Genomic DNA, 11,165 nt, shown 5'->3' with positions numbered 1-11,165 from the left:
AAAGCTTGTGTAGGTAAAACCTAGTGAGCTCCTCCATGGCCCAACCGACCACAAGTCCAATAGGGACCACTTCTCACACACACTTTTCCATTTTTCTTTTTCAAAGTCTGTGAGAAAATAGGAAGGGATGGTTTTTTCTTAGGATTCTCCACCATATTAAAGCCTCCTATCACTTTTAATAGGGGAGTTTCCTAGATATTCCCATAGTTTGGCTCTACTCTTGGGGTCACAGGGGATGTATAATTGATAATATTGATTGGTTTCCCTACCCAATTTATATTCACCCCTAGGAATCTCCCAGAAGTCTAGTTCAGGACTACCTTTGGCTTGAGATCTCTATTTACAATGGTGAGAATGCCAATGTAAACATATGATCCCTCTCCATAGAATTCCAACTTCTTGCCTAGTCCTTGCCTCCTTCTATTGGAAGCATCCAGGGTAATGCTCTTGAATACCCTAGTAGTTGACTTCCCTAGATTTTGTTATATCATCGTAGAATAGGGTATACTAGTTGCAGGTTTGATGCCCTTCACATTCCAAGATTGGATTGAGATGTCTTCTATAATTGAGAAAGGGGTATAAATTTCTCCACCTCAGGTAGTTCTTCCTCCACATTCTCTTTGAGAGTGTCTTCTTACATACGCAATTTCCAAACTTCATGTTGGGAACCAACCATCTTTGTTGCTAGTAAGCTCTTGGGGTTGGTATCCTATAGCACATCAAATAGGTTAGTCGAGCGGGTTTTCCTTTAGTTGACTAACCTCCCTTGCTTGGGACTAAAAATATTTGCACAAATTGTTGGAGATTGTTTTACAACCTGCAACTTGCTTGCCAAAAGGTGGGCGCAATAACTATTTTCTAAATCATCACGGTAGGTGCTTTTTGAAGTTAAAGCTGGGGTGTCTTGTCTCCACTATTTGGGGTCAGTGATGAATTTTCTATTAGTTTTTGTGTTTTCATGCCAAGAAGGGATTTTTGGTTGCTAGTGACCTACCCACTCATCTTTGGCTGTTGCAAACTTTCCTTTTGAATAGGTTGTACAATTTTCATACTTTTTGGATGAGAGTTTTTTTTTTAATTTCCAGATTTTTGGGTTCGGGGTTTTTGATGCCCCAAAATATGCATACCTTAATTGTTGGAGAGGTTAACAAACTCCACCCACATCCAACATAGGTCTTCGAAAGTGTTGGGCAATTCAAAGGTGGATCCCAAGAAAGCACAAAAACCGATTGGTGGATGAGGAAGAGTGGGATTTTAGACTAGACTATAGCCAATATTATCAAGTTGTTGAATTGGATTAAGAAAAATCTTATGAACATATGCTAATCAAATTCCATAGAACCAACTTGATTTAGAATATCTGGACAATAGATCCAATTGATTAGATTGGATTTTGAAGGAACTCTACCAATGAATTTTAATACTAGCATTGAAGTGGCTAGTTTTTCTAGGTATCTCTTAATCAAGGTTGGAGAGACAACCACTATGACAGAATCTTCTACATCCACCCTTTGTGGGAGGGTCGTGTTTAATGCCTAAAGTCTTTATCACCTTTTGCTGGGTTGATGGAGGGGGCCGATGCCATTGATTCTTCGAGTGACCTCTTGTTTGATAGTGCACCAAGAACTGCGGTTAGCTCCTTTTTGAGTTAATCTTTGCAATCTTCATTTTTGTCATATTCAAGGGTGTAGTTCTCTTTTGGTCTATATACTTTCCATTCGAGGGGCTTGTGATCTTTCCTTTGTCCTCTCAGCCTTTGCCCTCTATTCCAAATGGGTTAGCACTGTCCGGGACCTTGGCCCCCATTACTGCCTCCATGTAGGATGGTTTTAAGTGCAAACTCCATCACCCTACCATCAGATGATTGACCTCAAAGGAAGGTTGTGACCCGGGGCGGTCACTTATCAAAAGCTTCCTATATCACGTGCGTTCAAGAGGTTATTAATGAAACCTCAATATACATACTATATTTACACTACGTGCCTATTTAAAAAACCCCCACCCCCCTCTGTATGTATACATTTTGATACATTTTGATCTTTTAATAATCCTCTCCGGTTAACTCACGTGATAGCATACACATTCTAAAAAGTGACCGCCCCGGGGGTTGTGATAAGACTCTCGATGGCATGCCACTTACCGGTCTAAAGATGACCAAGGAGAATGGGTGCTAAACAAGAGATAAAATGAGCACTCTTAGTAGGCAGCAAACGAAGCATGCTAAGTCTTAGCCAAAACAAGCGTGCACTATATAAGACTAAAATAAGCGAGCAAATTTAAAGCCCTAATGGAATGCATCATTGGGATTGTGGGGGAGTGGATGTGGGTGGACTAGACAACTCTCAACAAGAATTCAAACCTCATTGTTGTCAACAGCTTGCAAGGAAAAGGGCTTGACATTACGAGCAACTCTAGTAGAGACTGGGTAGTTCACTATCTGAAGGATAAGCAAATCAGGGGCTGAGAATGAGATGTCCACTGCCTGATCTGCTTGAACTCCACACCCTAGGGCGGCCTATAGTCATTTCATCATCGCGAACACCTACACTATGCTCCAAATTTCTTTAAGTTGATGGAGTTGTGATGTCAATGCTTTTATTTTGTAAGAAAATGCATCAACATTTAGCATGAATATTATTCTCATGCTTGTCATGTTTTAACTTTTCCCTAGAACTACACAATGTACCCTACTTTTTAAGGCTCCTTGAATGGCTGGTACAATTTCGAATGGGTGGCAACTAGTGCTCAAAAGAACCTAGGTTCAATATAATCCCACCTATAAATTTTGAGTTATAGCCCCAAACTTTAAATTTTAAGGTGAGAAAACCAAAAAAATCTAGCAAAATCAAGGCTTTAATGTGTAGGTCCTTCAAGTTTTTTTTAATAAAAAAGAATTCTAGCACTTGTGGAAACCTAACTTACTCCAAAATCTTTGTCTTTTTGTCTACAAGGTGGGTTTAAGGTGTCCTCTTTCATTTCCTTATCTTTTTGGCTTTCTAAAAGAAGCCTTAGAGGAGTGTTGGGTTAGGTCTACTTTCAATGTTTTCATTGATGATTGAGACATGCCTTAAATGTTATTTCAGCTTTGAAATAGTAGATGGATCTTTTTATTTCACCCTTATTCTCACATGTCTTGAATTTTTTTGCATTCTATTGTTTTAGAATGTTAAAGTGAGGCTTCACATTGCATAATTCTAGTAAAATTATGTAGACACACAAACACACACATATTGACATGCCATAACATTTCTTGCATTCTATAAATTAATTCTAATCAATATTCAAAAAAGTTTTTTTTATTAAACGATCGTCAGTCGAATTTTCTCTTTATCTGACAAAGAAGAAAACAAAAATTACTAGCATAAATTCGTAAGATTTTTGAACTCTTTTCTCACATCTTTCATAGTTTTTCTTCCCTTTACCATGGTTTGTAACCGGCTAGTCTCTATTTTCAACCGGTTTAAAGTCAAAATGAGGCAATCCTTTCCCGAACATTGATTCCAGTTAAACTCAACTTTAATGACTTTAACACTTTCTTATTTTTGGCGTTCTAAAAGAAGACTCAGTGTTGAGTTGGGCTATGCATACTTTCATTGTTTTTAGTGCCATGATGGAGACTTACCTTAAATGTTATTTTCATTTTAAAATATTAAATGAATCTTTTTATTTCACCTTTCATTTCACATCCTTACAAGGCTTGACTTCAGTTGCATTCTATTCTTTTTGAATGCTAAAGTGAAGCTTCACCTTGCATAATTCTAGTAAACTCTATACATATAGATACATACACACATATATTTATTTATTTATTTTATACATATACATACACACATATATATATATATTTATGTATATACATATACACACACACACTAATTGAGCAAACCATGGTCAAGGAATGGTAAAATATGTGAGAACTTAGTTCAAAAATCTTGTAAATTCAAAATTTCGACTATTATTTTCGGTTTGCTTCTTTGCAAGGAGGAACTTAGTCCCTTAATAAAAGAGATATTCTTGGACAATACTTTACGTTATATTATTCTAGTTAAACTCGACCTAATGATTTTATCATTTTCTTATTTTTTTAAAAAGCCACCGTGACCCTTTCACTTGTATTAAAAAGCCACCGTGATCCTTTCACTTGGTTGTCATGTGCACGGTTCTCTGGGTGTGTCCTTTCCTCTCTTTTTCTCAACAAGAAACATTTCTCCGACATATGCTAAAATTTAAAAGCCTGCTATTCCATTGTCCAAAAGAGGCTTCACACACCATGTAGTCAAGGTCTTTCCAACTTTTTTTTTGTCTCCTATATGTTTTTCCTTTTGTACTCTAAAGGCCCGTTTTGTACAAACATGGATACTCAAGACTTGATATGTATAGGACAACTAGAGGCACATGTTAAAACATACCAAGAGGGAAAGGAAGAAAGGGGTACAAACTTTCTTTTGTGCATTTTTTTTAATGGGACCAATGATTTAGCAACCATTTGTTTAAATTTTTTTACATTTGTTTTAATTTTTTTGCGTGAGGATCATATTTATAATAGGGTCTAGTGTGCAAGGCAAAGAATGGGAACATGCAGTAAATTGTATTAGTGGCTTGGTTGAGAAATTGTACACTCTTTTGTGGAACTGTTGTCACCTCAAGGCATTGTACATTCTTTGCAGAGTTATTATATCATCTCCATTCACAATTGTGAGCATGGCAAAAATAAAGATGAATATTTTTTTAGGCTTTATGAAAGGTATCCACCTTCTTATACATTAAGTTAGCATTCTTAAAAGGAAAGTCCAAATTTAAATAAATCATGCAGTTGAACATTATTTCACATGTAATTTTTTTGCTTTGTAAACGAGCAAATGCAAACCTTTAAAACCATGGAATTGAAACTTTAATGGAATCTTAAACTTTGCAGACCTTTTGGAAACTCTAAGAGTTGAAAAATATACAATGTTCTTGGTTTGAATGGACAAGAAATCACATGGCTTGCACATGGAGTCACATGGGGGTAGTGGGTACTCAAATCAAGTAGGGAAGCAACTACAAGGCATGGAAGCCCTAGAGCTAGATCAAATCATCAGTGTAGAAATCGTAGGTGGCTTCCAAGACATCACTAGGCGTAAAATGAAATGTTAGGGTAAGATATAGAGCTAGGGGATTTCTCATATAGCAGAGAGATAGCTTCTAGTAGCACCCTTGCTTGGCAATAGTTATAAATAGGTCCAGATACCTAACTCACTTACATATTATGTTGGGTATACTCTCGTGCACTCGAGACCTACACTTCTCCAAAGATAAGGGCATTAACAAACCACTTAGATATCAATATCTCAAGTCAATTTACAAGGTACTTAAGTGTTATTATGCCAATTTTTCTTTTAAAAAAATATGCAATTATGTTAAATCTCTCTCTCTCTCTCTCTCTCTCTCTCTCTCTCCCCACTTCAAGATCAATACCTCCAGTGGATTAAGAAAATACTTTAAGTGTCATTATGACAATTTTTTCTCAAAAATTCTATGCAATTATGTTAAATCTCTCTCTCTCTCTCTCTCTCTCTCTCTCTCAATAGGCCCATATACCTAACTCACTTACACATTGTGTTGTGCATACCTTGGTGCACTCGAGACCTACACTTCTCCCAAGATAAGGGCATTAACAAACCACTTAGATATCAATATCTCAAGTGAATTTACAAGGTGCTTAAGTGTTATTATGCCAATTTTTTCTTAGAAACTTTATGCATTTATGTTCAATCTCTCTCTCTCTCTCTCTCTCTCTCTCTCTCTCTCTCTCTCTCACACACACACACACACACACACACAGTGTGTGTGTGTGTGTGTGCACGTGTGCGCTAGAACCACTTTGAGATCAATACCTCAAGTGGATTAAAAAAAATCTTTAAGTGTCATTATGACAAGTTTTTCTTTAAAAATGTATGCAATTATGTTAAATCTCTCTCTCTCTCTCTCTCTCTTAGAATCGCTATTAAATTACCCACCTTTTTTATCAATTAAGAATAATATATATGCTCTCATTAAGCATAATACATCATCACTTTACCAATTAAGTATTATATGCACTTATGTTTTAAAAATATATAGATTCGCTTAATTTGCATTAGTGAAAATTAACTAAACTATGTCTTAATTAGGAAAAGAAAATCTAAAATTTTTCTCTCTATTGCATGATTAAGAAACATGCATTATGAGTTTTTGGAAATTTTTAGGCACACCCCTAATTTTTGAGCTATTAAAATAGAAAAAAAAAATTGTGAGATTTTGAGTTGAATTTTGTTTTACTAAACCTTTAGGATATTGGAAAGTATGGTAACACTATGCTAGTTCACTTCTTACTATTTGCTAGTTAACAATTCTTACAATATAAGAATTTACATTAATTATTCAAATGACCATAAAAATGAAACCCTTCTAACCAAAACATGTATTGTGAGCCTATAAAAATATTATACTTTCTAAAAGTTCTAAATATGTGAAAGGGATAATTTCTCTTATGAACTTACAAAAAACATGCATACAAAAGGGTGTTCTAAATTGAAAAAGTGAAAATTTTGGCACATAAGGAGTCTTTTTATTGATAAAAATGGTACATAAAGGGTCTCTATATACCTCAAAAAAGTATAAAATAGGGGGTTTTATAGATATCTCTTGAATGCACATGCTATACAAGGTCTCTATAAAGTGAGCCCTTGAGGATAATTCAATTAAATATGAAATAATTATGGTAAACAAACCTGAGCTATATCCACTTATGGTAAATATTAGAGAGCCTACTCAATTCATTTAAACCTCTAAATCAAGTATTTATACTAAATCTAGCTTTAAAATAAAGAAAATAAATAAAAATAATTACCTAAAATTATGAGAGTGAATTCGATACCCTTAGTGCATTCTCTTGGCTACCTTTTAAAAATAAAAGAGACTAATGATGTAATATAAGTGTAGATGCTACCATCTACATACACGATGGCATCTTGAAAAAGAGTTCAAAATCAAGCAACTAACGACCATGAGATCAATCCTAGCAACCAGGCGGCACTAATTTAGCATGAGGAGGTGATGCCAATTATGCATGCTAGGAATGTTACAAAAGTTGGTAATCTCATTTAAGTTATATATGCATCGCATACACGACCACAGAAAGTCAATGAGAAACCCATCTTTAAAAAATCAATAACCAAACCAAAGGATTTATCCATGAGCCAAAAGGTAAGGTAATGATTGCATTCAAGCTTATGGGGAAGGAATACAGCCCTAACTACATAGGAGCTACTTTTAGGGTGTCATAGATCTCCCACATTCCCTCTCTGCTCTTCAATTTTTTTTCCATTTTTTCCTCCCACTTTCAAGGGGTTGTAGATATACATTCTCTCTCTACCATCTCTCTCCAAAAATCTCTACACTAGTTCTATATGGGAAAGTTCTTCATTTTCTCTCTTGAAGCCATAGCTTGTAGATCTTCAGCATCTTCTTCTCCATCTCCATTCTCATCCTCCAATATTTATCCACCATCATTCTCTCCCTCTACAAGCCATAACTATGAGATCTGCACCATCTTCCTCTCCATCTCCATTTCCACCCTCCTATATTATTTCACCACCATTATTGACCTTCATCTCCACCACCTTGCATGCCCTCTATCTCATTCTCTAGGTTCAAAGTTGAAGAATCCAAAGAATATTATCATTCTCCCTGGTATCCTTCTCCACCTACATACCCAGTTGAAGAATCCTTCTCCACCTACATACCCCTCCATAAATAGATCCTTTCTCTTGCAATTCCTACAAATGACATTGCAAGGTATCACCAACAAGCCATCCAAGTTACATTTGCATGTAGATTCGAATTTTGAGTATGCTACTTTTTGTAGCAAGCATATTACCATACCACACGAGTAGCTTTGAATGGTTGGAACCAAAGCCATTGACGTATGGGCAAAGGGAAAATTCTATTTTCTCAATCCAACCTCTATTGCTCCTCCACCCTTTACTAATATCACTAGTTTTGTGCATGTCCTCTACTTAGAATATTTGACCAAATTCAACCTCTCCCAATGGGGACAATAAAAGGATGACTCAAAGAATCAGAGATCTCATGGAGGAGGTGGCCGTGCAAAGAAGGAAACTTGAAGAGCATGGTCACACAATTGATCAAGCTCAACCTCTTACAATGAGGATAACAAAAGGATGACTCAAAGAATTAGAGATCTCATGGATGAGGTGGCCGTGCAAAGAAGGAAACTTGAAGAGCATGGTCACACAATTGATCAACTATGATTGCCTTTGACCCTCCACTCACAACCTTTGACGTCGTGTAAACCATGTCACACACCTTCCCATTGGTTTTCATGCAAGGTAGAGAAAACATAAGGGCTTAGAACTTCCCTCCAAGAATAGAGGGACATGAAAAAGGTGAGTCCATGAAATAAGGTAAACAATGATCTTATTGATTCAATGTCATTGCATCATGTAACTTTGTTTGTGAGTATCATGTGGTAGGGAGTGCCAAAGAAATGCTAGGGTGCAATGTAGAGGAGGAAGAGATACAAGCTTTGTTGTTGCAACATCTCATTCACAAAAAGGATATTATCAAGATGCTATCTAGTCTGTCTAATAAGAGGTTGCAAACATATTTGCAAACACATTTCTTGCAAGAGGTACAACACCTTGGCACTCCAAGCAAGATGTTCAACGTGTGTGATTTGCAAGTATTAATCAATGAGGATACACAACCATATATCACTCGATCACTTTAGCATTGGATGCAAAGGGTGTTGTGAGGAGTCTTACCACGCACCGAGCAAGTCTTTCCGAGCAAAGACAAAACCGAGCAAATATTAGTATGCATCTAGCTCAACTCTTAGCTTTCCAAATTTATTAATTTTCACGCCATGATGTGTTGGTCTTTTGTATGGTGATGTTGATAATGCTCCTTTGTCAAGTACATTGGTTTTTATTTTTCCTTTGCACCTATCTCTAACCATGCCTATAATATATGTATATATACATATGTCTGCACACACACACACACACACACACACACACACACACACACACACATGTATGTGTGTGTGTATCTAAAGAGAGAGAGAGAGAGAGAGAGAGAGAGAGAGAGAGAGAGAGAGAGAGAGAAGGAAAGTGAAGCTCTCATGTGGTACAAACATTCCTAAGTGACCTTAAAGATTTATTCAATGGGTCTTTACCTCAAGACATGCTATTTAAAGGAGTAGATTTAGATCAATAAAGGGTAGCTAGGTTGAAGGCCAATCTCTCTTTAGCCATCAAAGCTTAGCTAGGTTGAAGTCCAATCTCTCTTTAGCCATCAAAACAGTGGCATGGTTTGTTAGAGAGAGAGAGAGAGAGAGAGAGAGAGAGAGAGAGAGAGGGAGGTCCAACTTGGCTATCCATGCAATCAATTTAGGGGGGGTTTCGAACTACCTAGACCTTCATACCCTCAAACGAGGTGGCAAGCCTCCATTGGTTCAAAATAAGGCGCTCAGTTTTGGGAACTACTAGAGGGACGCCTTTCCCCTCAGAACAGAGGCAAGTTTGGTACTTTTTGGTGCAAAATACAGACAAGGGTTTGATCTCTAACCCTCATCTGTAGTTGGGAATCACATAACCACAAGCTTGTATCTCATTTATTGCTTCAAAAGTTGACGTTTTCTTTTGTACCTAGATGTTACAACAATAGTCTAAATGCGAGGATCTTGGAGAAAGGAATTTTGATGTTGGGGTGTTGTGACATGTACAGTATGATTGCACGCACGGAGTCATGCATGGGGGTAGTGGGGAGATGGATTGCACCCTATGAAGCCTCCTTGGTCACACGGTATGAATGCACACATTAAGTCATGCATGTGAAGCTACATAGCTACTTCCCAAAAAACGGGCCACATCCAATGGGTTTAGAAAATGTGCCCATAACTTTTGGAAATCGGGGAATCTTGCAGACAATAGTATGCCAAGGTAGGCCACGATGGTATAAGAAAAGTTGGGGTGGATGGGTATCTACACGTTAAAGGCAAGGAAAGTTGGGTGGACGAGCATCTACCCGTGAACTTTGGTTATCGTTTCCACTCTCACAAGGTAGTAGTGAGAGTTCTCGAACTACGATATAATTTTTGTCCCAGTGCGACCCCATTATAGTAGGGTGATCATTTCCCCACTATTGCCAATCTCTCTAGGCACGAGTCAACTCTTAATAAAGTCCTAACTCCCTCTAGCCATCCGCGCCGGCGCGGATGGGTAGAGAGCAGTGTTTGGGAAAAATGTGTCTCAACTTAATATTGTTCCGTTTCCAATTTCAAAAATTCCGGTTGCGGACAAGGGGAAAAGGAGAAATTTCACCCCAAAATAGAGAAAAATAGTGTAAAAACCCAAAAAATATCCCTTATTTTCTAAAATTTCCTCTAGGCAGACTCAAGGAAAGGAATTTTGTATGTTTTGAAAAATGATTTTTCCCGAACTGTGGTAGAGAGAGTAGGTAGGAGTCAACTCTAATAAATTCCTAACTCCCTCTAGCCATCCGCGCCGGCGCGGATGGGTAGAGAGAGTTTTTCCACGTTCTATTTGCATTTTGGAGGGTGGCAAAAGGTTGATGACCATATTCGTACGTAGCTTCACAGACCGTGCAATCCATCTCCCTCTAGCTATCCACGCCGGCGTGGATGGCTAGAGAGAGTTTTTGCAGCTTCATAATGCATTCTAGAGGGTGGGCGAAACTGGATGACGATATTGGTATGGCACTATGGAGGTGACCTCGTAGGGTGCAGCCAGGATCGTGCAGCCATGTCCACTGGCAAGAAGTATCGCATGCTATTATAAGCCATGCGCAACCTCTCAGGGTGCAAGAGATGCTTGTGTCTTTTCTTTCTCTACAAGCCCAGAGGAATTAGTATCGCAAGCTGAAGGGCCTCGTGGAAGGAGCAAGGAATATTTTGCAGAGCCTGCAGATGCCAAATAAAGTGGTGCATTGCTGCGACCTGTCGCTTCTTCCAGCCAACCCTCACAGATAAGTTTTGCAGCGCATTAACTAATCTTTACAGCAACAACCTCAGGATTCCCCCATGCTGATAAGCGAGATGCTAGCTCGTCACCATTAGAATTTGTTTGGAATGTTGGTGGAGGAGATCCCATACAACCACT

The sequence above is a fragment of the Adiantum capillus-veneris genome, chromosome 22 (assembly GCF_014529385.1).
Source record: "Adiantum capillus-veneris isolate H3 chromosome 22, ASM1452938v2, whole genome shotgun sequence".
NCBI classification, from domain to species: Eukaryota; Viridiplantae; Streptophyta; class Polypodiopsida; order Polypodiales; family Pteridaceae; genus Adiantum; species Adiantum capillus-veneris.
Note: the sequence above shows the minus strand (reverse complement) of the source record.